This window comes from Phyllostomus hastatus, unplaced genomic scaffold (genome assembly GCF_019186645.2).
Source record: "Phyllostomus hastatus isolate PE091 unplaced genomic scaffold, TTU_PhHast_1.1 phas_contig_150, whole genome shotgun sequence".
In the NCBI taxonomy this organism is placed as follows: Eukaryota; Metazoa; Chordata; class Mammalia; order Chiroptera; family Phyllostomidae; genus Phyllostomus; species Phyllostomus hastatus.
Window position 1 is genome coordinate 12,700,696 of NW_025333611.1, and position 25,302 is coordinate 12,725,997.

Here is a 25,302-nt window from a genome sequence, read left to right on the forward strand (position 1 = left end):
TGGATCTCCATTTCACTAGTAATGAAACACTCTCTTTTCCTTGCCTTCGTATGAGTTTCCTAGGGCTACCGTAACAAATCACCATCGTGGGTGGCTTTAAACAACAGGAGTTCATCTTCTCAACAGTTTTGGAGGCTAGTAGTCCTGAGTCAAGGTCCTGGGAGGACCATTCCTTCTCTGAAGGCACTGGGAGTGGGGGGAAGCTTTGCTGCTTCCTCCTAGGCTTCTGGTGACAGCTGGCAGTCCTTGCTTTCCTTATCTCATAGATGCGTCACCCCAGTCCCTGCCTCTGTCTTCACATGGCCTCCCTCCCTGTGGGTCTTCCTGAGTGTTTCCGTTTTCCTTTCTAATAAGGACACCAGTCACTGGATTGGGCTCACTCTGCTCCAGCATGACCTCATGGTAACTAGTTCCATCGACAAAGATCCTGCTTCCAAATAAGGTCCCATTCAGAGGCTCTGGGTGGACTTGAATTTTATGGAGACACTAGTCATCCCAGAGCACCCCAACTTCACCCGCTGAGCTCTGGCCATCGTGGTCTCAGTGGAGCTCTCTGAAGGTGTCAGTCTTTCCCACCTGTGCCCTGTGCATCCTCGGGTCTCCTCTGCCTGGCTGGCTGCTGCTCACCCTTCTAGTCTCAGTTCAAATGTCACCACTGCAAAGAAGCCTCCCTTTGCCCACTCTGTCCAAGCTCTTCGATCCCATTATTTCCTCAAGGTCTCTGCACTGATTTCTGGTCTAGTATTTAGCACGATGCCAGTGCTGTGTGGGTGCATTTTCTTAGCTTTCTCACTAATTTTCAAAACTGCTTTGTTCCCTCCTACTTTGTTCCCCCAGCACCAACCACATCCCTAACTCACACACTAAATAAATAGTTGTTTGTTAAATTTAACACTGGAATATCTATTCTATGCATGGAGTATATGAAATATAATCCCTGCCTTCAAAGAATTGTGGCTGGGGGTGAGGTCAGAGGTGGACCCAAATAATTTTGAGGTTTGCTGTGTTAAGCTCAAGCAAAGAGAGACTGAAAAAGTATTGTGGGAACAACTCAGAGCAAACAGCTTAGGGAGAGGGCAGGCAGTCTCATGGGAGTGCAGGGACGCAGGTGGAGACATACTTCATAAGTTGCTTTCAGAGCAAAAGGGAGCTGGTATTGATGCAAGAGAGTGAGAGTAATTCAGGGTGAGTGCCCCGTGGGTAACCTCTGGGGCCCAGGGAACATCTGTGGGCTGCAGTCGCAGAGCCTTTAGGAGCGGGGTCTGAGCCCAGCTGCAGCGCAGACCAGGCAGTCAGGTGGAAGGTGTACAGAGGATGCTTTTTCCACGTGGGGTCCTGAGCCCCGGTTCCTGCGCCCCCAGAGGCCTGGAAGCCTTGTAAGCTTAATGAGTTCTGACAACATAGGAGTCTCAGGGGAAGCTCCCTTTGCCCACCCTTGGGTCCCCCTGGCAGCTGATGCAGGTCTGCAGGGCAGTTTTCTTTAGGTTTCTGCCTCTCTGCCTCCCCTCCAACCCCAGCCTAAGAAGATTGTTCATTTAATCTCCAGGGGAAACTACCTCCTGATGCTCCTGGAGCAAATGGCACTTGACCTTTTACTTCAACAGACAGCTGGCATGGAAAAGCTGCCTTTTTCCTGCTCCTTCTAGACTCGCTTCTGGTCCTGCAGGTGCAGGGGGATGGCACTTCAGTGACGCGTTCCTTCTCAAGATCCCCACTTCCTGCACGAGTCTGCCCTAGACAGTATGTCAGAGGGGAAGGGACGCCCTTGTCATGCAAAAACATCAGATGTGAGGTTGTCTCTGCAGTCTGCTGGTCAGTCAGATGTCCTGGAGGAGGGACATCTTTGGGAAGGACGCATGCAAACGGGAAGCAAGACAATGCTGCCTCATTAGGGTTCCCAAGGATGTGACGGCGAGCCTTCTGCTCTGAATATGTTTGCAAAGGGATTCATTTAAGAGGTACCACTCCAGGGGCTGGAAGGGAAATTCGTCAAGCGTGCTTAGCACCATGCCACATGAAAAACAACCAATAATAATAACTGTTAGCTACTATTACTACTATTATTACTGCCACTGGTATTGTTTTCTCCTTGCTTGTGGAAATGGAAAGCTCTGTAGCACCTGGGGCGAGAGAGGGCCCTCCTTGAGCACTCGCTGACGTGTTGGCTGAGGGCACCCACAGGGGGGTGAGGATGAGGAAGGGAGATGTCATGTGGCTGAAGGTAGCTGGGGGACAGAAGTCACAGAGAAAAGGAGGAGAAATAGCCGCTGCCGTGGATGTGGAATGGGAACATGGAATGTGTAGGAAGGATGCTGCTGCCTGATGTGGATATGACTCTTCTCTTCTTAGGCTTTGTGTTGGCGGTTGAAGTTACTAGCACAGGCCGGGTGGGGTGGCTAGTGTGGTGACATTAGAGAAGTAAAAGGTTCCGGGCTAAGGAATCTCAGTCACGTGATCGGTACAGACGAATACTGTGTTGGTTTCTCAGTGCTGCCATAACAGGTTACCACAAATTTGGTACTTAAAAACAACAGGAATTTTTCCTTCACAATTTCAGAGGCCAGAAGTTCAAAATCACACAGGGCCACGCTTCCTCCAGAGGCTCAAGGAGAGAATCCATTATTGGCCACTTCCAGCTTCTGGTGGCACTTGTCATCCCTTGACTTGTGGCCACATCACTCACTGTCTCTGGGGTCTCATTGCCTTCTCCTCTGCCTCCAATCTCCCCCTGCCTTTCTCCTGTGAGGTCACTTGTCATTGGATTTAGGGACCATCTACATAATCCAGAACGATCTCCTCTTCTCAACTTCCTGTAAATTACTCATACCCGCAAAGACCCTTTTCTAAATAAGGAAACATCCACAGGTTCCAGGGATTGGGATGTGAACATATTGGGAGGGGGGCACTATTTAGCCCACCACAGGTACTGTGGGGCTGAGAAAGTTTAGGTGACTCGCTGAAGGTCTTAACACTAATGAAGAAAGGTGCCCAGTGCAGAAATCTGAGGGACAGGGATGAGAAGTGGCTTACTCAGGACAATATGGTGGATACCAAAGTCAAGTCTCCTCTCTACACCAGTCTTCCATGGTTTCACCCAGAGATATGTGTATTATGGGTATTTCCTATGATGGTTTGAAGGTATTTTTGTCTGGGTTAGTGGAGCCTTTAAGCAAGTTGTGTTTTGTTTTTATATTGAGATATCCAATCTGAGATTCAACAAATCTTTTTTTAATGACAATTTTAAAAGATGGTTTGCAAGAAAATATGTGGAGTGATTTCTAGCATGGAGAAACCATCATCTGCTCATGCATTCCTTTGCTCATTTACTCACAATCACTGAAGTCCTACCCCGTTCCAGGCTGTGTGCTTACAGCTAAGGAGACAATAATGAGCAAGGTGAAAGTGCTCCTTGTATTTATAGAACATAACACAGTATGGGAGAGACAGATGACAGCAACAACAAGAAAACAAAGGGTGCTATTTTAAAATTTGAAAATTGCTATGAATGGGATAAACAGAGCGTTGGGAGAGAGTCTATTATTGCTGATGGTGCTACTTTGGTGGAGGAATTAGAAAAGATCTCTGTGAAAACTACGTGAGATTCGGAGAAGCCCTCTGTGCAAAGAGGCCGGTGAAGACATTGTGTTGCAAACACAACACCCCAAGGGGCCAGCGAGGTTGGCACAGTCTTGGAACCATCAGACTGTGGCCAGAACCAATAGCGGGCTAAGGAAGGTGAGCAGCAGGGGATTGCAGAGGTGGCCAGGGGCCACTTTTCACTTTGTAGTCCAGGGAAAAAGTAGGAACAAAATTCAAAGTACAATGAATTAAGGTTGCTGGGGCAGGGAGGGATCTAATACACATTTTTAAAGATCTCTCTGGAGAACAGATTATTGTAGGACAAGAATGAAGCAAGAATCTATTAGGAGTCTGTAGCCTCATCTAGGCAGCCAGTGTTGAGGATTCCGACTTGCGTTGTGACTAGGCCTATAGAAATGAGAGGATGGAGCTGAGATACTATTTGGAGGTGGGTCCTACAGGTCTTGACTAGTGTACTAAATGCTGGGCACGAGGATAAAAAAGTAACTTGGAAGGAAAAGGGTTGAATGCTGGTGCCATTTAGAGAGGTGGTGTAGAACAAGGAAGCAACAGAATACTGCAGAGGGCAAGTGGAACCCGGTTCTGAAGGGTTACGGTAGAGTCACATTAAGCTGGAGAAGCCCGTGAAGGGTCCAAATGGAGATGTCAAATCAGACACTGAATACATGAGTCTACGACTCAAGGGTACGGTCTAAGCTGGGGATACAATTTAAGAATCATCAGCCTATAGAGGGTATTAAAGCAATGGGATTGGACAAGGTTGCCCAGGGAGAGAAGGATCAGGTACTCTCGCAGAAAATGGATTGACATCTCACACTGCACCAATTTAAGTGTGTGTTCTGATCAACTGTGTATTCTACCCTTTTCTAGCTTACCGAAAAATTTTCCTTGGCTGCTCTGAGCCCTCTGGACCCTTAAAGTTCCCATGAATAAAACATAACAGTCCCCACAAATGGCTCTACATAAAGAAATCAGAATGTTTAAGGACCACCAATGGGTAAAGGGCTTGGGCGTGACTTGGAGTGCAAGTCAACACCCCCTTTCACAAGACGGGTGTTGAACTCTGCACTGGGGGTCCTCAAGGGTGTTACCATTGCTTCCTCTCCTCCCAAATATTGCATGCATTCACAACGATGGGATTTGTTCTTGATGAGGTATAATTACTTGGAACACACTAATTTCTCTCCTGTGGGCAAGCTCATGTTTACTATTTAACTGCATCCTGCTTGCTCAGTGGAAAAAGCTTGGCATAGAACCCACCCCCAACCCAGATAGTATGAGATAGTCAAAATGTGGCTATATAAAAATTCAGCTCACCGGAAACCTCCCTTGACAAAATTTGGTGAGATCAAACAGGCCGAGAACTTCTTGAACTAGATTTTTCCTTTTCATGATTGTATTCCTGGTCCCTGTCCCAGAGTACAAGTCAGTCGGAATGGCTGGGGAACTGGGCCAGCCTCTCTGACCTCTCCTCCCATCGTGCCCTTGGTCACTCTTTACACCTGGCTACGTGGCTGTCTTTGAATCTCTCAAACACACCACGCTCATTCCAACCTCAGTTTGTTTTAGTTTGTTCTGCCTCAAGCACACTTTCTCCCTGTCTTCATGTGGTTGGCCTCTTGTTTAGATTCAGATCTCAGCTCAAATGTCATCTTCCCTTAGCAGCCTTCTCTGACCACTCAGTCTAGAGGAGGCTCTGTTCGTGTCTACCCCTGCTTTATTATCCATGGCCTGTATTACTTCTTTGAATTACTTGTCTTTTTTTCCACTTTGTTACCATCTCCCTCCACTCAAACAGAAGCTCCTTGAGTATTAGGTCCTTATGTGTCTCACCCTCCTGTAACCCCAGGACTAAGACAATGTCTAACCCATAGAAGACACTCAATCAATAAAAATTGGTTTCATGAATATAGACAGCATTAGAACTTTTGATAATATGTCAATTGCTCTGCTTAAAATTTTATAGTTACCTCATTATATTCTCATCAAAAGCCCTTATGAGTGGATAGTTATTATTTTCTCAATATCACACAGCTGGTTGCCGCGGAAGCCAGAAATCAGAGCCAGGCCTGCCTGGTAGCTGAGCCCTTTTTCTTTAGTGCCACTCCGCTTTGCAGCACTTTGGGGAAATGGATGAAAATTATGATAGAAATGAGATGATGGGACTTTTTTTTTCAATCTTAAACTCCTCTCTACCTGGCTGAAGGCATAATCAATGCAATACCATTCATTCATGCATTCATTCATTCATTTGAGAAATATGCCCTGAGCAACTTTTCTGCTGAACACATGTATTGAGTGATGGAGACTCCCAGGCAAGTGGACTCAAAGGTAGTGTCCACCTCTCTTTTTTCATTCACCATTTCAACAAATAAGGAATGAGCACCTACTATGGGTTAGTCATTGTTTCTGTATCTGGTCCAACTAGTCTATATCCTTCCCAATTGCTATGACTGCCTGCCCCTCAAAGCCTGCCTTTCCATCTCCCCACCACCTATCTTTGCTAGTCCTCCTTTTCTACTGAAAAAAGATTTCCTCCATGTGGTAAGAGATACTACCACAGTTGGCTCCAAGATTATATTACCACAGCCCAGTGATAGCAAATCAAAAAGGGCCTCTTCCTCGTCCGGTTCCTGCATTGAAAATCCCAGAAGACTTTTATTGGCTTAGGTTTGGGTCATGTGACTTCCCTTGAGCCAATCACTTTGGCCAGAGGAGCACAGTACTCAGAAAAGCCGGGCCTGGATCACCTGTCTGCCTCTGTGATCAACAACCCCATCAGAATCACAAGGTTGGAGCAGCAGGGAAGCAGATGCCCAGAGGAAGGGGATGATACAGGACAAACAGGATGGAAATCCACCATCCTGCTCAAAATGCAGTGATGCATCAACTGCATACCAGATCTTTAGGAACAGGAATATTGTCTGTCTTACTCACCACTGTTTTCCCCGGGCTGAAGACTGTTCCTAGGGCATGTTATTAGCTCCTCAAAAACTGTCTATTGTACTTAGAGAATGAATTAAAAGAATGACATTTTATTATCTGAAAAAAATTATTTGCAATGTAACATACTTCACAATGAATAAATACAACTGTTAAGCCACTCAATTGTTGGGGACTAAAGAGCTAGGGACTGGGAATACTAATACTTACACTATATAACTTACCAGGCTTCCCTGATGATTAAATGCTACTAGATGTGAAAGGGCTTTGAAAAGTATTAAACAACACACAAACACAAGGCATGTGTTGTTAATAGTCAGCTAGAAAATGAATGCTCAGCAGAATCGTCAAAATAGGCTCTTAAAGGGGAATGGCCAAAAGATGGAAGTTTGTAAAGAAAATTTCAAATGGCAAGAAATACTTAGGCAGCAAAAGACAATTTTCTAAAATGATGGGTTTGAGAAGAATGAATCAGCAATGAATTTCAGTGCAAAACATTATTTAGGAAGTATGGACATACTTCTGATTGAAGATATTTTCAGTGGCTCCAGCAGAAGTAATAAAAGTGCCAGGCATGAATCTATTCATTTAACTTTCCTAGATAACCAGGATGAGAGAGACTGAGCTCACACCTCCCATCAAGTGCCTTCAGCTGCTCTTAAGACATGGCATATGCTTATTCAGTGCTCAAAGTCTCATCATGCTAGGCTAGGTGTCACCTTCCATGAGAAAGTCAAGTGGAAAGAAAGCCAGACTTCTGTCCATAGGCCAACAGACCAATACCCCTAAACATGTGAATGAGTTAAGGCATGGATAACTGCAGTCATGGAGATCAAGCTTAGGAGAGCAAGACTGTGTGCCCCTCACAGTTCAAAGGTGGGAGAGAGGCCTAGGGCAGGTAGGCAGCTTTGCAAGCTCATTCTGAGTCACGGGCTGGCCAGTTGTCTCAGCCATCCTCAACATGTGGCTTCCATCTCTGGTGCCAAGGACACTGCTATACTGTTTTCCAGCCAACAGGAAGTAGGCAGGAGGAAAAGTCCTGACAAGTGCATTTATTTTTATGGAGATGACCCAGAATTTGCATGTATTACTCCCATTCACATTTTATTGGCCCTAACTTAGTCACATGGCCACACATAACCCCAAGGGAGACTAGAAACTAAAATATCTAGTTGGAAAACCATGTACACATATCACACTTAGGGCAAGGGAGGGGGATGAGTTCTAACAGGAAAAGAAGGCTACGGATGCGGGGGGCAGACTAGCAGCGTCTTGCTCTGTCGTGCATACATTGAGTTCATGCCACGTTTGGGGCTTTCAGCTGTGAGGAAGACAGAGGGCCTGCACCCCAGAAGACAAGAGACACTCTCACAGCAATGGCTCTCACACAAGGGGGAGTGTGACAAGGGGAAATAGAAACCCAGTGTTATGGAAGTTGAAGGAAAGGGGGAGTATTTCCCTCTGAGTGGAATTTAGGATAACTTCTTGGAAGAGATAAGATTTGAAATGAGCCCTCAAGATTGGACAGGACTGGCACAGATTGGAAGTTGGAGATGAGAAAAAGGACTGGTGAGAGGGAGAAAAGGGGCTTTCAATGAGTACGGAGGGAAAACTTGTACCCCACCCAGGGCCACACCCATAGCTGTGGGCTTTTGAGAGCTACTGAACAAGCCCTCCCCACCCCCTACCCCCACCCCACCAAATAACTACATGAAGGCAGGTATTGTTGGTTATCCCTCCAAATCCACTCTCTCCTATTTCTTTAGTGATGACAATCCTAACTTTTAATTGAGCATATTGTCCTACTTATTCTTCTTTAGAGTTATATGTGATCATGTGACCAAGCTTTGACCAATGAGATAAAAGGGAAAACATCATAATGTAACTACTGAGAAGTATTTTTAAAGAAATAGCCTTCTGCCCTGGCTGGCGTAGCTCAGTGGATTGAGCGCGGGCTGCGAACCAAAGTGTCGCAGGTTTGATTCCCAGTCAGGGCATATGCCTGGGTTGCAGGCCATGGCCCCCAGCAACCGCACATTGATGTTTCTCTCTCTCTCTCTTTCTCCCTCCCTTACCTCTCTAAAAAATAAATAAATAAAATCTTTGAAAAAAAAAAAAAGAAATAGTCTTCCTTCACACTCCCTCCATCCCGCTGCCTGAAATTCAGATGCGATGGCTGGTGCTCTGGTAGCCACATTGGATCAGAAGAATGAAAGCTAACCCAGGAAGCAGCAGAACAAAAAGTGGGAATCAGCCTTCTCTCCCGATGACTCTAGAACCTCCTTAGTAGAAAACCCTAGACTGCCTACTCCAGATTTCTTTAAAGCAAAAATAACAACAACAACAATAATAATCAAGACTTTAGGTGTTTAAGCCACTGTTGTTTGGGGTTTGTGCCATATTGGGGTACACCAAGTCCTAAGTAGCACAGCCCCTTGTCTGCCCTGTTTTCTGTACCCACAGCTCTCCGAAGGGTGTTTTGTACAGAGCACCAACAAACGCACATTTCCAGGAACAAGTGCATATTGATTGAGTAAGTGAGTGAGTGAGTGGTGGGCACCCAAGTCCTTCTTTAGTCACTTTCCCACACGGCAGTACTGCCTCATGCTTAAAGACTTATTTTCTAAAGTCACACACGAGTCCAGGCTCCATCTCTGCCCTTTATCCTACCCACATGTTTCCTGGGAAATTCCCTGAGAACTTCCCTGAGTGTGTTTCTTGTTTGTACCATGTAACCAATCATTACTGCTTGGCATTGTGAGGTTTCATGGAGATGACAGATAAAAAGTGCTTAGCACAGGTCCAAGTAGTCGATGAGTGTTCGCTGTTAATGTTAGTCCAGGCGCCCTGCTCATGCCAAAGTGGTCTCCCCTTGGCGGTCAACGTTCATTTCCAGCCTGCACGCCCTTGTTCGCTTCAGTTTTCCTGTCCCTCCAGCGCTTTATGCACACGTATGGGTGTGTGCACACACTCGTAACCATACACAAGTGTGACTGGAGTCAAAATCAACTTAAACAACATTTCTCCATGGAACCAACTACCATAGGCCTAGACAAGAATCTCTCTCTTCAACTTTAGAATTCTTAGATGATGCTGAATTCATTGTTTTTCATTTATCACATACAAATGCCTATCACAGTGTCTGGCTTATAATATAGAAACCTAACATACTTTGGATGGATGGATGGATGGAAGGAAAATTAACTTATATTCTCTGGCAGTTCCACAGGAATTGGTTTATCTTCTACCCTCCCTGGTCAGCCCAGTGCCTGACCCACAGTGAGGACTCACTTAGTATTGTTTGGACGGGGATAAGAGGGAAGGAAAATCAGAAAAGGAGAAAATCAAGGCCAGCACCCACCTGGACCCATTCTTCTTTCTGTCAAAGGGACTTACTGAGAAGAGGAGCAGGGAGTTGACAGTCACTCTCTGGACTCTCTCCCAGGGCCTTTTTAGAACAGGAAAGTTAATTATGGAACCAGATTAACAGTTTCTTTTTTGATACAGTCGAAGTAAAACCAGCAGGATGCAATTTAGCTCTTCCCCACTTTCCAAATAGCAGCAAATTTTCATACAAAACAAAGAGACACTTGAATTGCAAATTACTTAGAGAATCAGCTAGCAACCCCAACGGAAGAATATTTCTGCTACTTTCAAAACCTGGCTGTTGCCTTTGCAGATTTAACCATGTCGTGGGACCGTCACAAAGGCTGGGACGGCTTGCTGTGTCAACTCTGGGCCAGGCGGGGAGGACTGGAACGCCACAGGATGGCCTTTTTTGCTCTGAACATGTTTCTCTTCTCCAAATCGTCTCTGACTCTCAGATCCTCCAACTCCAGTCACAGAATTAAGGCTGATGGGCTCCTAGAGGTCACCTCTGTCATGGTGGCAAGAGAAAATGCTTCTGAGGGCAGGCAAGGATGTAAATGGGTAAAGTAGGCGATTGGGACGCATGTTTGCATCCACTAGGGAGCGGGTGAGGACTGGGGTAAACTCCCAACCCCCACGCCATCACCTTTGCCATGGGGTAATGCTGGGCCATTGCCCGTCGTTGCTAGGTAGTTCTGACAGGTCTGCAACCTGAATTCTTGCCTGAAATAGTCTTCTTTTTAGCTGTTGGCATATAACTAATAAATTTTTTAAAGTACTATCTGTTGACTGGTTATGGCTCATAGCCAACAGTTTATGAACTACTGATGTCGCTCAACTTCCTCTCTTGATGGGGAAACTGAGGCAGAGGGCAGGAAATCACTTATAAAAGGTCACAAAGTTGCAGGCTCTTCTGGCTTCTCGTCCGGTGCCTCGCCGCTTGCACCGCACAGCCTCTCTCAAGTCCCCGTCCCCTGCAGGGCCCGGGAGCTTTCTCCTCACAAGAGCATTTATAAGACAGTTCTTTTCCAATTCAGATAAATGACTCCTATTTTTTAGACAGTCTAGAAAATAAAGCAAGAGTAAGGAAACCTAAAATAAAATCCTTCAGTGGTGCCCTGTGGTTCTCTTTCTGAAGGGAGGGGGGGCTGGGGTGGGAACCTGGCTGGAGACAGGATGCTTCCAGACACAGCCACTGGAGGGTGAGGGGGCGCCTCACCTGGGTCAGCCCCTCACATGTGGCAGGAAAGGTAGGATGGGGTTGGAAATGCGTCTGCCCACAGCAGCCAGGCAGAGGGCAGAAATGAGTCCAGGACACCCGACGGGGATTATGGTCACGGAAGCAAATGTGTCTAAAGGACTCAGACACCATTCAGGTTCGACCCGCGTCACCCTGAGCAAGGGCACACAGTGTTGACGGGCCTTTCCACTTAGTTCTACGTGAAGCTTGAAATCTAAGTTTTTATGTAACATTTTTTCAGTGTAACTCAGGGTTTTGGTTTTTTTTTTAAATGTCAGTCAAACAAAGCACACAGAGGAGCAGGATCGGGCTGTGGGCTTCCCCTTCGCGGCCTCTGCTCAGTGACTCACTTCAGGCGGACGGGCACTGTGCAGGCCAGGCAGCGGCTGGGTGGAGAGATGTTGGTGATTAGTTCAGTCACAGACCAGCAGACAGGGCCGGCGTGGAGATGACAGGGTCAGGAAGACAGACTGAGGAAGCGGAGGTCAACCGTGACCTGGAGCAGCGGTCCCGTGGGCGGGGAGAGGGCTTCCCCCAGAGTCCAGCTGCAGCCTGGACAGATCCTTCAGGGAGAAGGTTCTCTGTGCAAATGCAAACACCTGCTGTGGCCTTCTATCGTGTGTGTGTGTTTGGGGGGGCGGGGTGAATACATGCATGAGATGCATGAGTGCACACGCATGTAACCACCTTTACTTTGCTAAAATGATAGAGATGATCTATCATCTCCCTTGGTAGCCCTGGGGGAAGACTTCTCCATTTTCTCCAAAGCAGAAAGTTCAAGTCCATATGTCTAGTGTTTCTATTTTACTGCAATGAATGACTGAATGCATAGGCTAGAGACTGCAGTGGGAAGAGCCCTCGAATGAAAGCCTTGACCTCCCTCCCCATCCTTACCTTTCTTTGAGTCTCCATCTCATACTTTGTAAAGTATGAGAAAGCCCTATATCAGGGAGGATCTGGGGTTAGAAGGGACAGAAAACCCAACTGGCTTAAGCAAAAAGAGTATGAGCATTGGTTCACACAACTGGAAAGTGACTTTCCTTGGCCCCAGTCGCGTCCTCAGCCCATTCCGGAACCAGATGAAGTGGCCGAGGAGATGACACGCACCGAGTGGCTGGGCCGGCACGCATTCCTAGCGCCGTCGGGCACTTAGCTGGAGTCTCTGGGAACATGGTGTGCATTGCGGAGGGCAGCAGGTCGAGCAGCAGACCTGGTTCCCTGGGGTAGGCGTAAGTTGTTCCTGTTCAAACAACTGCCTGGAAAAATGCTCAGCCTGATGATCTGTAGAGTCTGTTTAAAGCCGGAACCGTCCAGCCAAAGAGGAAAAGCCCAAATACATGATTACCGCCTGATGCCAAAAAGAGATGGTGCATTTTGTATTTATTTTCTCTCTGATGTCTTGCAGGCTTGCTCGGACAGGAAGGTTGGAACTGGTGGCACTCGTGTCGATGAAAGCAGCAGTGTGAACAGTGAGTAGCTCTTTCTATTACTCGTCGGTTACGAGATGGACTCCTCTCTGGTGCACCAAGATGAGCTAGATTAGACTACCCTTCCTTCTTTCTACCCTTCCATTTAAACAAACATCAGCCGGCCTTGTTGGTAAAGCAGATGCCGAAGTATATGAATGAATTCTTCCCTGTGGGTATTGCACACAGAGAGAGAGGCAGAGGGGTGGAGGTCGGTGTAGATGCAGACATAGGTGAGGATAGAGATAAAGACAGAGATACATTCGGTCCTCAGAGCAACACAGGAGCTGTCAAGGTACAGATTGCTTCAGATGTGTTCTCGGCTGCAAGTAACAGAAAACACAGACTGAAGATGGCCTCAATAAGAAGAACAAAAGTCATTAGTTCTCATAACAATAAGTTCTGAATTAGGAAAGCTCCATCGTTGGTTCGTTGAAGAGCTCGAAAACATCCCCAAAGTCTGGGTTCTGACATCTTCAGGGGCTGTGTCTTTGGCCAGAACTCTGGCACATGCCCTTGCTGAGATCAGTCCCAGGTGAAGCAGATGGGAACAGCCGAGATTGGTCTGAGCTGATCACTAGTCCCTTCCCGGGCTGGGAGTGGGACCCACATGCCCCGAGGCACAGGGCCACAGGGAGGAGAGTGCATATCTGAACAAAATTAAAGTCTTGTTACAAAGGAGAAAGGAAGGATGAACAGTCCTGAAAGAGGCCTCCTATCCCGAGCCCCCCGAGGCAAAGCAGGCCCCTCGCCTTGGTTCACCTCCTGCCAAGTCATGAATAAAATTGGAGAAATGTTTAGAAATAATTTGACTCTGGATATAAAACCCAAGGCATTACCATAAACCATAAGCAGACTGTTTCTCCAATTTGCATAATTATAAACTCCCCCTCAAAGAGTAAACATTGCTGCCAACTTTTAAAAAAACAAACTACAAAGCAGCGTTAAATATGCATTGCTAATTTGACTTTTTAATTTGCCCGGGATCCTTGCAGAGATGTGCACAACTCTATAGATCCTGCCGGCTTAATAGAACCTTCCACCTGTCTAAAGAGAAATCAAAAGAATAGAAAAGCTGAAACTCAGGCTTTTTTAAGCTAATGCATTTGGGTTGATGCCTGAAAATTACCGGTAGGAGCTCATTGTATTCAAATGACTCTCGGATTCATTACTCATCGCGCGCTGACTGCCGTCATTCAGGTACTGGCAGTTACTTTGTGCAGCAGGAGGAAAAGAACATTTTCTCAGATGTCTCCATTCAGTTTTGAGAGTCACCTGTGAGCTCCCTGTGGCCTTATATTTGAATATTTATAGGAAGTGATTGGAGAGGTGTGGAAAGACTCTCTTGCCCCAAATCTCTCTCTCATTGATTTACTTAAAGTGTCCACACCAGTCCCTGACTTGGGCCTTGAAGGTCTCAGCTACAGCACAAATATGCCACCTGGCTAAGGTGGACTATCTCCATTTACCGCGATGTGAGTTTATGGTTAGCCCCAATGAGGGCTGGGACACGGGATAATGATGTGTGGATGCATAAGAGAAATCCTTTTGGAGCTATATTACTAATTTTATATATATATATAATATATTTACATATTGTATGTGTACAGTAGACATAAAGATTGTGTAAACACAACGCACGTTTATACAATGTTACATGAAGTGAATTCCTTTTGATACAAGCTATTCTATCACCTGCTTTGTAAACCCGGCAATAGATTACAGATATTGTGCATTTGCAGTGTGTGTGTGTTTGTATATGCATCATTTTTTTTTTACCACCGATTAATATTATGTGTCAGGAAGGAATGGGCATTTATTTACTCAATTCTCTATTGAAAAATATGTCATTACTAGCTTCTGTTTTTACTGCTTTAAATTATACCAATCATCCTTGTGCACAAAGATTTGCCTCCACACATAAGGTTCTCTCTTGAGCCAAGTTCCTCGAAGGGTGGTCTCCGGGGCAGTGAGAGGTCAGCCGGCTGTGTCACAAAGAACTAGAATCTGGACACTGCCCTCGGGCTCCCAGAGCACCTTCCGTGGCCTCTGGATATGCCTGTGACGCCTTGAGCTTCTGCAGAAGGGAGAGGTTAAGTGACGGGAGGAGGGAAATGGGGACAAAGGGCACCTACCGTGAACTTCACTGTTGCCGCTTTTATATCCTGCACAAGGATGGACCAAAAAAGGAGAATTACTCTTACCACAGGCAATCATTTATTTTTGTGTTCACTGGAGTAATGTCTGTCTGTCTGTCTGTGCTAGACTGTAAACTCCCTCTGGGAGGAACCAGGTCTGGCTTTCCGTTGTTCACTGATGCGGATGCCCTACGTAGTTACATTACTGTATGAATGTATTTTTTGGGTAAGTGGATGAATTATAATAGAAAATGCTGCATGATGGAAAGGGATTTGGAAGGAAGTTCCTAAAGAGTGAAATGTCTACAGAATCTGTTTTCTTTTAACCCTTTCATCCAGTACCACTCGTGTCTATGGTACTGTCTGGCCTGCAACAGTGGGAGCAGAGAGGCATACGGCCCCAGATGCATCCACTGTTTTAGGGCCATAGCCAGTTCTTCTGTCTCAGGGAGTACTCTGTTAGGAGTGGGTTATTGTGAATGGCCATCCATCCCTGTCAGTGCAGAGGTTATCTTGAATGTAATTCACTTGACCCCCTGACGTTAGGGTCAAACTATTTTAAATGACCAGTACTTGATTAACCTTTAACTTCTTTTTCTAAACAAGATAAGATTCTCTGAGGTTATGACAAATCACAGAAGGGATGAACTTGGAGATGTGACTTCATATTGAATTCTGTTGCAAAATGAATGCGTTCTGTAATGTTGTGCCAGTATGATTTGCTCCAAAACACCCTGGAAAGATGAGACTGTTTTCCTCTTTCCATAAAACATGAATTTGCCTTTTCTATTTCCAAAAATGTCTCCTGTTCTATCATGGAGGGTTTTATCTAATTTTCTCACATTCTATCATCCTTCCCAGGGCAGTGAGGGTCATTTCCACGCTCCCTGCCTCACGGAGTCTGTCCGCATTCTGGTGGTCCGCCAAAGAGCTCGCTGAACAGAGACTCCCTGCACCCATCACCGACTGACCATCCCACTGGCTCCTGGACTTAGAGTAGTAATGACCCTAGAAATCCGTAAACCATCCCTAAGGAGAGGAAAGGTTGCTATTTGGCTGATTCACATCACCAGGGAGTTCCTTAGGAATGCAGAAGCCCGAACCTAGTGAGTCATAATACACATTTTTGCACGACCCTTGGGTATTTGGTACACACACACACACACACGCACACACACGCACCCCTAAAGGACAATCCCTTGGGTCTTGTTTCCAAAATATCCCCCTGCTTTAACCAACAAAAAGAAGCGCACATGAAGTAGAGAATAACTAAACACATTGTTATTTCCATAGCTTACAGTATTATCATGTTGGCCAGAGAAAATCTTCCATGCTGGTTTGCAGGACATTTTCTCTATTTAAAAACAACCATTCACTCCTTAGAGCATTTTATCATTTCCAAAGGAATTCTCCCTCTATTCCTTCATTTGTTCAAAGTGGCGGGCCTACAATGAGGCCACACCACAGTAAACATGAGAGTGAGGGTAAGGGGAGCTTTGGTGCTCCCAGCCCCTCCTTCTGGGCCTGCCTCTTCTGTTCTCTGAAGGGTTCCGGTACTCTTAGACCCTTTGTCTCACCTCAAGCAAAATCTAGTACTCGGACTACACATGATGCCAGCCATTCATATTTTGTATACTTTTACAGATTAGTTCTAATAATTTTTCATCATACCTCTCATGATGAAAGCCTTGGTCTCCCATTAAAAGAATATTGCACATGAGAAACAGTGAAGCAACAAGAGGTATTGACAGATCCGATTTGGCAAACAAGTTTTATCTGTGCAATTGATAAGTTCCTGGAGTTCTGTGTCAGGAAGGATTCTGAGCCTGCCTCTGGGTTCACCAGGAAAAAAATGTTTGCGATTCATCAGTGATGGTCTGCTGTTGGCATGGAATAAAGATGGAGATATGCTTCATACCAACATTCACTAAATCTTTGCATGTCATGCAATGTCAGGTCACTTGCATGCTGGCTTAGTTCTCTATTGCCAAATAACAACTTACCCCCAAATTTAGTTTAAAATAATATTCATTCTCTCACCACTTCTGTAAGTCAGAAATCTCTGAGCAGCACTTCTCGTTCTGTGTCTCAGAGTTTCCCGCAAAGACAAAGCCGAGGCATCAGCCAGGCCTGCAGTCTTAGGCAAAGGCTGGACTCGGGAAGGATCCCAGTCCAAGCTCGCTCATGTGGTCATTGGTGGCATGGCATTTCTCGAGGGCTGTAGTACTGAGGGTCTCAGTGCCTCGCTGGCTTATGTCCAGAGAATGTCCTCAGTTCCTCGCCAGATTGCCCTCTTGAGAGGACAGGTCTGCAAGAAGAGTGAGAGAGGGTTAGTGAGAGGAAATCACAGTCTTGTATAACCTGGTTATAGAAGTGTGATCCCGTCACCTTTGCCTGTTGCATTCATTAGAGGTAACTCACTGTGTCCACTCAAGGGGAAGGAGCTCCACACACATGTAAGTGCTCGTAGGTGGGAATGGTTGGGAGCCATCTTTCAAGCAACCTGCCATGCACATCTTATCCTCTTCACCATGATTTTTAAGGTACATACTGTTATTATCGCACTTTTACAAGTGAGGAAGCAGGCATGAAGTCATTTATTCAAGATGACAGCTAATATGGGACAGCTGGGGTTTTGACTCATATCCATCTGACTTTAAAGCTGATGTTATTGTCACTTGTCTTTTATAATCTTTAGTATTATTGTGTTGCCCTGGCCAGGTGGCTCCATTGGCTAGAGTATCATTCTATGCACCAAAATGTTGTGGGTTTGATCCCTGGTCAGTGCACATACCTAGGTCATGGGTTCAGTCCCCATTTGGGGTGCATATGGAAGGCAATGGGTCAATGTCTCTCTCTCTCTCTCTCAATCTCTCTCCCCCTCTCCCCCTCTCTCTAAAATCAATAAATATATCCTTGGGTGAGGTTTAAAAGAATAGAACCCTGGAAGTTGTGACGCAGTTAGTTGGAGCATCATTCCATAAATCAAAAGGTCACAGGTTCGATTCCCTATCAGGGCACATATCTAGGTTGCAGGTTCAATCGGTTGGGGTGCATGCGTGAGGCAACTGATTGATGACTCTCACATCAACGTTTCCCTCTGTCTCTCCTTCCTTTCCCTTCTCTCTCTAAAATTAATAAGCATGTCCTCGATAGAAAAAATAGAGTAATCCTATTGAATAGTCTTCAAAATGTTTTGACCATGAACCTCTATTAGCAAAATCTTTCAGAATACATTTTGATGACATACATATATATATTTATAAAGTGCATCTTCATCTATAATTAAATATGAGTAAAGCTTACTTTTAAAAATGATTATGACTAGAAATTCTTTTATCCACACCTTAATGGGCATCTAGCCCTCCCTTGGGATATGTCCCCCATCGGAGACTACCAAGCTGACCCCCTTCCAGCTGTGACTTCTACGGCCTACGACTCCCTAGTGGGCAGTAAGTGGGTGGACTGGAGACGGAGTTGGAAGCTCCTGCTGCCCAACCATTTAAAACAGGGACAAATGGTCAGCCTCCTCCTCACCCGGTGATGGGCGTCAGGAGAAATAACGAAGGAGTAGGTGTTCGGACAACTCCTCCCTCTCACTTGGTGCCATCAAGTCCCTTAAGGCAAAACGAGAGCAGCCTTCTCCCAGCCTCAGAGCCGTGGGACTTCCCAATGGGAGGGGAGAAAAACTATCTTTCCTTCTGGCTCCTAATCAGGCTTAAGGGATGGAGAAAAGTTCAGATGCAGTTTCCAAGTGAGGCTCTATCCTCTATAAAGACCTATTTGTCATCACCTAAAAATTGTGTGCGTGTTTATTTTAAAGAGGTAACTCGTGCGTGTGGTAAAATGTTTCATGCATTGAGGAGACTCGGTAACAGTTAAGCTGTCCACGGAGGTGCTGTCCAACCTCTCTGCACCTCTCCCCTAAAATAACCACCCTGGCAGTTTTCAGGTCAATGTAGGTGAGCTGTGTGGGTGGTTCCCCACATGGAGAAACTGACACCAGAAAATGGGGGACTGGGTGCTGGCCAGGCATCCACCCTGAGGACGCACTCGAGGGTGGATGTCCAAGCAGTCCTTCCATCAGCAGCCCTTTGTCACCGCCACTTTTGTATGCCCCCCCGACACAAGCTTTCCCCAGCTCTGTGATGCGCTGTCACGCATGGGGGGAGGGAGGCGTCAGGCCCAGGCACCTGCCTTACTTCGTTTGGTGCCCATGGTGTCTGATCAGTCGGAACTCTCCAGATGTGGAGACCCGCCCCTTCCTCTTGCTTGCCTGGCCAGCTGCAAATGGGAACTATTCACAGTCGCCCGACTGAAATGCCTTCTGAATGCACATGTTTGCTTTGCCTTTCCAATCAGCATTCTGGCCAGGGTGGCAGACACATAGGCTGAAATCAGTCTGGGAATTCCGACTGGGCAGGATTTTTTTTTTTTTTCATGAGGACACATTGTTATAAGCATACAGATGACTAGACTGACTATATGGTTTCCTTTTACCACGTGTCAGGGGAGTGTGGGGGTGGCGAGTGTATTTTTTTAATAATAATAACAGCAGCTGCAGAAGCTACGTTTGAGCTCCAGTTTTATTCCGGCATCTTTATGAGATGCGGACACTGTGATGAAGAACGTGGGACCTGCATCAGCCTAACTGGTCGGGACCCCATCTCCACCTCTCAGAAGCTGTGTCACCCAGACATGTCCTTAATGTCTCTGAACAATAGCTACATGATCTACAAAAAAAAATATTTACTAACCCAGTACCCACACCAACCACATAAGTGTTGTGGTCAAGGTCAAACCAGGCAGCCCACAGAGAACATTCAGCCCGGTGCCAGCACAGAGCCAGCTCGCAATACCAGCTGGCTATTCTTGGAGCTGTCTCTGTGAGGTGGTTGCTTCCAACTTCATGAAGGTGCAAACTCAGAAGCAAAGAAGGTGAACCACTTGCCAAAGACTACAAGTCACCAAACTGGGCTTTGAGCTGGGATTTCAACATAGGCCCATCTGCCCAATTCTTCAGCTATTTGTTGGGCACTGCCTTGTGTTCCGAGCCCCGGGAACAGGGCAACAGGTGAGGAGGGCACAGTCTCGGTCCTCATGGAGCTGACGGTCTGAGGAGGTGGATGGCATTGCCTCTGTGAAGCTGCCCCAGCACCTCGTTCAAGTGCCCCCAGATTCTCTTGATGATAACTGAAATAGCTAATATTTATTGGGAGCGACCAGGTGCTCACTCAATCTATCCTGCAGCTCTGTGAGGCAGCTGCTATTACTATCATCGTTTTTACAGATACAAAATCTGAGGCTTGCTGAAGGCAGAATGACTCATCTAGGAGACAAGTACGTAGCTGGAAGATGGTGGAGCTGGGATTTGAGCTCAGCACGGCTTATTAAAGTATCTCCAAGAAGTCCAGATGGCCCAGGACTGGGATCAGAGCTAGGACAAGAAGCTGTGTCACTACTACAGCCCCCTTGTAATCACATAGAAGGTGTGTCCCATTTTTTTTGTGCCCAGAGTTCCTGTAGTTACTTCCAAGGGTTTAAAAAAAAAAAAACTAGAAGAGACGGCCATGAAAACAAAGAAATTGGGCACTACCTAAAATCCAGTGGCAGGATTTAAACTGATGAACTCTGCTCTCCTAAACTCTATTTAGTAGTGTTTTTGAGAACCCCTGCATCCAGGGGCAAACACCAGCAGATCAGCCAGTGGCAGGTCTCTGCCCCCTTTGGCCTGTGAAAATGGAGCTTGACTTGTCTGAGTGCAGACCGGCGTGGCCTGAACAGACATGGGCAGAGGCAGAGGCAGAGCCAGGAGACTGGCTGATGAACACAGCCACAGCCTGATGACTTCTGCAGAACCGTAGATCACACACAGGACCGTGTTCAAAGGAGCTGAACAAACTCAGTTCTGCCTCTTTGACTCCAAAGATTCATTTGCATCTCTTTAGGCGCCTGGGGGTGTCCAGTGAGCCAAGGATGCCAGCAGCGAGTATGATGTCCTGGCTCACAGCTACCAGCCAGGGAAGGGTCTGCACAGCCCTGAGGCACCATGAGATTCTTGACCAGGAGTTAAAAACAAGGCAGACAAGAGAGCCTTCCTGCAGAAAGCAAAGACGCCCTGCCCTTCACAAACAAAGCCAAACACAGCTGGAGCCTGAGTTCAGGTCTGTGTTACTTACAGAAGAGGGCGCACAGCCCAAACGGAGGCCAGGGTTGTTCTCGTTTGCAACCTGGAATGAAGAAATGTAAAGCAACAAGTCTTTCAAGGACTGGCTCCCCAGCTGCCCACCCCCCCCACACACACAGTGGACAGTCACCACTGGAAAACATAAAGAACAGCCTGGGGCTGTGCTGAGCAGCCCCAGCATAGATGGTGGAACCGCACAGATCGGATGTCGTCATTTTTAAGGGCTTGCTGGTCAGCTGTCTCATCTGAACCTCACAGCACCAAGGAAATGGACAGATGCTGGGTATTTCTTTTTAATTCTCACCTGAGGATATATTTTTATTGATTTTTGGGAGAGAGAGAAACACTGCTCTGTTGCCTTCCACATGCCACCCCAACTGGAGATCAAACTCAGAACCTTGTGCCCATGCCCTGAGCAGGGATCAAACCTGCAGTCTTTTGACGTACAGGGCAACGCTCCAACCAGTGGGGTAGTTTTAACACCCTTTACACAAGTACAAACTCTGAATATCCACACAGGTTGTTGTTAGGTCAGAGTCACTCCAGAAACCAGAGGGACGCGGCGAGCCAAGGAGCAGGGTGTATCAGCGGGGAGTAAGAGGGAAAGTGGGGCCAACCTAGGGAGGTTGGGGAGCCAACCAAGGGAGAATCGGACTCGCTGGGTTGTTCTTCGGGCAGGGTTGTTGAGTGCAAAAACCCGAGAAGGGTAACTGGTTGTTGGGGCGTCAAAGTGTGCTTGGCTAGAGCTGGCTGCTGGGTGCCGTTCCTGCTGACCGTTGTTCTTGATACACCTTGTCCGGCTCAAGTTAAAGCTGCATCCTGTGATGCGGGATAGGCCGACCCCAGGCCCCAGGCTCAGCCGGGCATTCGTGTGTCCTGGGCAGGGTCGGCAGGCAGCTTCCCCCCACGGCACAGTTTCCCACGGTGTAGTTTCCCGCCTGGTGATTTTCCATTCCTCCTAGGCCTGCCTAGGTCTGTCAGTTATAAGATCTGCCTGGTGTCCCACAGCAATTTGATGGAAGAAATGGAACCAGAACTCCAATCTCTGCTCTGAGAGTGCACTTGGACTTCCGCGGCGTCTCCAGGGGAACGGTGAGATGCACGCAGGGCACCGCCGACACGACCCGGGAAGCCCTCCATCCTGATTAGCTGGCATTAAGTTGCCAGGACCTCTATCTAATGGCTCTTCCCGTGGGGCCAAAATGAAAGCCAATGCCATCTACTTTGAACGTCCACCTCCTGGAGTTGTCCCAGCGAAGCTTCTAATGAACCACAGTGGAGGAAAGCATCATCCCCAATTAGATCCCTTAGGAAAGTCTGGCGTGCCGCGTGCCGCGTGCCGCCTGCGGAGGAAGACGCTGACTCAGAGTCTGCGAGTGAAGACAGGGAGAGAACGGTGTGAGAGCTGTGGTCTCTCCGCGGAAGCTCGCGTGTGTCTGCACAGTGGCAGGTGGCCCTCCAGCCTTCAGACGCACCGTGTGGGATTTTTTTTAAGTGGCCTTTGTCATCGCTCATGGAAACACCACGTTTCCACCCAGACAGATTCCGCAGTCACACATCACAGGGGCTGGGAGGTCAGGCTGCGCGGGATGGGACTGTCTGGGACAGAGGCGGAGGTCCCTGGCATCCGGAAACGCTGTCACCCAGAACGTGCCATCACGCTACTGAAGAGGAAACTGGCAAGGTGGTCCAGAGTCAGGTCGCATTCGATTCGGAGACCTGGACCCGTCATTTCCGAGCAGTGTGACTCTGGAAAAATACAGACGGCTCTGAGTATGAAATTCCTCACCTGTAAAATGGCACTATCCCCACGCCTAACAAGTGGCGTGTGAAGTATTCAGCTGAATCAACGCACCATCTTGGTGTAGTGGTATCATTCTAATGGGGCTGGGACTGACGCCAGAAACCACCTCACACACAGGTTCCCAAATTGGCCCCGGCCCTGGTCCCACGCAAGGCACTTCTTAAGGATGCGTGTGGCCAGGCCACGGGCATTCCTGTCCCGTGCAGCCTGCTTTTATGCCCTTCACCTTGGCCTCCCGTTCCTTGACAGACAATTGCAGAGTCAGTTAAGGTGCTTCCTTCCAGTAACAAAGACTAGACATATTTTTCAAAATCTCAGAGGCTAGGGACCAAGATTCCCAGGTGATTCTCAGGCAGTCAGATTGGCATCAGTCCTTAGTCCTCCCCATCTCGGGGAGCCACTGACCTAAGCCCTAAAAAGGCTAAGACACCTGAGAGTCAGGGAACCGTAGAACCAATTGGCAAATGATAACAACAAAACAACAAATGCCCTCAGGTTTTTTAATTTCCAGTCTAATGATCTCAACCAGTCAAGGCAACAAAATTAAGGAAAGAACAAGACAGTTATCTTGCTGAATGTCTCGAGTATGGTCCATGTGGTCTACAGTGTGTTAGCAACTGTTCAGAGCCATCAACGGACTTCTGCCTAAGTGTTTACTGCGTGGTTCAGTTAGAACCACAGACCCAGGATGGTGTGGGGACCTGAGTGCTAAAGCATCGCTGGCTCGCCTTAGGGGAGGCCGCATGGCTGGGACGCGAGGCCATGGCTCCACCCGGCATCCCAGCTCCACCCACACACACACCACCGCCAGGTGGCTCCCCGGAAGACAGGGATCATGCCCAGGGGAAACAACTGAATCGGAAGAGCACACCTGGCACAGAACCCTGCATGGGATGGCACGTGTCGTCAGCGTAACCTGGGGATGGTGTTCAGGACACTTCCTTTTCCCTGAGAGCTGGCTCTGAGCCGGGAGAGGTGCTGAGTATCGAGACCCCTTACCGCAGCTGTCCAAGGAGGATAAGGCTCTTGTTGATCCTCTCCCCTTATTTATCAGTGTTGTATCTATCGTCATGGCTAAGGACGAGTAAACGCAAGCCTGGGGCCACAGGTCTCAGATCATGGGTCTGAGAGGAGCATAAAGTCATAGAGAAAAGAAAGATGAAAGTCTACAACCTTGACTGAAAGAAGCAAAATGTATTGTTCCCGAACTCTGTGACTGTCGTTTTGACCTTTTTTTCAATAATGATATTTGTTGCCCTCTGTATTTCTCCAGGCTTCATTTTTTCTCAGTTGTAAAACAGATTCCTAATGTGCCTACATCCTAAGATTGTAAAGATTAAATGATTTAATGCATGAAAAACACCGAGCCCAGTGAACAACTCATAATTGTTCAGTGAGTGTTAGATATTGTTACAATTACTACTACACTGTGATTTGGTTTTCAGAAGCAGTAAAACATACTCCAGTCTAAGGATGGGAAGTACAGTGAATGATTCGGCTGAGTGCCTTTAAATATATGATAATAATATGTTTATATAATATGATTTCCGCTTAGGCCTTTCAATACTGTATTGACTTTTTATTGCTGTCTAACAAATTGCCAGAAACTTATTTATTATGTCACATCTTCTGTAGGTTCGGGCAAAGCATGGCTGGGTTCTCTCCTCGGGGTTTCTACAAGGCTGAAGTGAAGGTATTAACTGGGCTGGGTTCCTTTCTGCAGCCCCTTCAGAGCTATTCACATTGTTGGCCAAATTCCATTTCTTGCATTTGTCGCTCTGTAGTTCCATTTCCCTGCTAGCTGTCCTTACAGGTCCACTGCACTGCTTGCCACGTGGCTCTCTGTATCCATCCATCTTCAAAGCCAGCATCAGAAAATCTCTCTCCCACCCAATCCCGCTCACACTTCAAATCTTTCTGGCCAGGAAGAGCCCAGTTCCTCTGAGGGGCTCCCCTGATTAGTCACAGTGACTCAGGATCATCTCTCTAAGCTTAAGGTCAACTAACTGCTTTGGGACCCGAATTACACCTGCCAAACCCCTCCCCAGAAATACCTGGTATAGGATTTGTTTGAATGGGAGAAGGCTGGTGTAAGTAGACCAGGGACCTGGAACCTTGGAGACTCTGTTAGGATTCTTCTGACCACAAATACACTTTCTCACCCACTCGCCTTGTTTGCATCAACACAAGGTGAGACAGTAAAAGAGTGAAAGTGAGTCCTTTTTATGTACAGCTCATAACAGGACTCTTTAAAGGTTATTCTCGTTGTTTCATAATCCTGGCGCATCAGAATGGCATGCAATGGAAGGTGTGTGCTCCCGGACTGAGGCCCGCGTCTCGGCTCAACCCCAGCTCACTTCCTGGGGGGGTGAATGTTCTAACCACTCGGTGACTTGGGAGAGCGGTGGCTGAAAGGACAGGCAAAGGACAGTGACAGAGGAGAGATCATAGTCTACAGCGCGAGTGTGGTTTAGGACATGGTGTTCACCCAGCATGCAGTGAGGATGTAAATCCTGCAGAAGTACTTGTTTTTTCTTTTTAAGATTTTATTTATT

General features: G+C 47.0%; 1 protein-coding gene across 2 annotated transcripts in view; it reads left to right on the forward strand.

Moving 5' to 3' along the window:
- Positions 1 to 25,302, forward strand: part of ATP10B (ATPase phospholipid transporting 10B (putative)) — a 230,329-nt gene that overhangs the window by 72,724 nt on the left and 132,303 nt on the right. For both annotated transcript variants that reach the window (XR_006784369.1, XM_045827276.1), the window contains exon 3: positions 12,558 to 12,621. The gene's annotated coding sequence lies outside the window, so the exon portion shown is untranslated. The remainder of the gene's footprint in view (positions 1 to 12,557; positions 12,622 to 25,302) is intronic.